The following is a 1,903-nucleotide window of genomic DNA, read 5'->3' on the forward strand; positions in this document are numbered from 1 at the left end:
TGAGAAATTGCCGTTCCTTTTCAAAATTAGTGCAACTAACAAACCCATATAAATAACACATTCAAATCCTTCTATCCTTCCACGTCTTCTTGTCAACTCCCCATAATCCAAGGGTTCTTGAACAATTCCTAAAAGAAAGAAAGAAAGAAAGAAAGAAAGCAAGATCTGAGAATAATTAAGAATGGGTAGCAACAACAAGAAGGTGATTGCCCTGGTTTTGATCTCAGCAATGGTGGTGATGATGGGTTGTGCTGAAGTGGGTGAAGGGCTTACACAATGTGGAAAGGATTGTATGCCAGTATGCTTGAGGGTAGATGGTGCCACCCTCGGCGTTTGTGAGAAGAGTTGTGAAGAAGCATGCAAACAGTTTGAAGGCGATTCTGGAGATGTTACTGATAAATTCTCTAACCTTTTACATTGATGATCGATCGGTGTCTCTCTCCGATGATGTGATGAAGAGACTTGTTAAGTTAATCCATTCGTAGTAAGATCGATGAAGCGACTTACAAGACAAATAAAATCAAATCCCTTCCTAGAATATATATATATATATATATGTGAGCTAGTTACGGAGTTCTTAGAATTGTATGTAGTCTTTTTAATTTTATATGATGCATGATGAATGAATTCATCTTCAATAAGATAACTTGTTTCCCATTTTTCTTTTCATTGCTTCGTTGATCCATACAATTTTATATTTTTGCTAGCTAGCTCTACTATTTTAGATCCACATTTTTTGTATTATTTTGCCTCTTAGCAAGCTCCTACCTCTAAAGGTGTATCTGTCCACAAAATTTGGCCTCATCCTACATAAGAGAAAAATTCTTTATGGGAAAACGTACCAACCATGTCCAAACACAGAGGAAAGGGGTGAAGTGATTACCCTAACCCCATGATGCCAATGGGCGTGCTCTCATTAGCTCCCACACGTGGACAAGGGCCATGCTCCCCCACAAAAGACCAACCCTCCATTTGGGCCATTCTCAGAGCAATTTGTTTTGAAAATATTCACCAAATTATATTAATAATATATAAAAATATAGAGAAAAAAAATGCTGCTTGATTGCATGATTCTTGCGGTTAGACACAAAAGAGCGCGGGATTGCCACCCAACCCCTCCTTAAATTAGAAACCCCATCAATGTTCATGCCCTTGTGCTTTCATTGGCCCCATACTTATGCAAGAACTACACGACCAAAGTAAAGATGCGAGGGGCTATATCTACATTAGGATGTAATTTTCTATGTTGTTTAATAGTATTCCTTTCTTATTTAAAAAAAAAAAAAAAAACCGAAGCCAATAAAATAGATTATGCTGCAGGAATAAAGCATGGTGGGTCCCACAAGAATTACAACCACCACCCCATATTTTAATCCTTTATAAATATGCCGAATTATTCATTATATTTTTCAACTCTTATACCATATTTTATAAATATCCTTTATTTCACATTTCCTTCCTTTTTCTCAGGTCCCGCTTATATGACGGATAAAAAGGGGTGGGTTGTGAGGTGGAACCCAAAGTGTTGTGAATTGGGAAATGAATTGGGAAAGAAAGGAGAGGAAAGGAAAGGAAATGGAGATGGGGGTGGGAAGTTAAGAAAAAAAGAGAGAATTTGTTAGCAATATTTTGATGCGATTCATACGGATGTCCATAGATACTAGAAAGGGACCTTAAAAGTAAAACTTTCTACAGATCAGATGGATCAACGTATGCAACACAGAGGCCACATATGGTTTTTCTTCCCACGAAATTTCTGAGAAGAATGCCCTTTTACATGATTCTTCCGAGTTAAATGAGAATCCCCTCAAATCCACTGGAGAAAGGAGAAGAAAATAATAGGGCCCACCAGAGGGAGAGTATTTCAACCGTGAGAGTGATATCGCGTTGGAGCATTGAAGTC

This window comes from Telopea speciosissima, chromosome 2 (genome assembly GCF_018873765.1).
Source record: "Telopea speciosissima isolate NSW1024214 ecotype Mountain lineage chromosome 2, Tspe_v1, whole genome shotgun sequence".
In the NCBI taxonomy this organism is placed as follows: domain Eukaryota; kingdom Viridiplantae; phylum Streptophyta; class Magnoliopsida; order Proteales; family Proteaceae; genus Telopea; species Telopea speciosissima.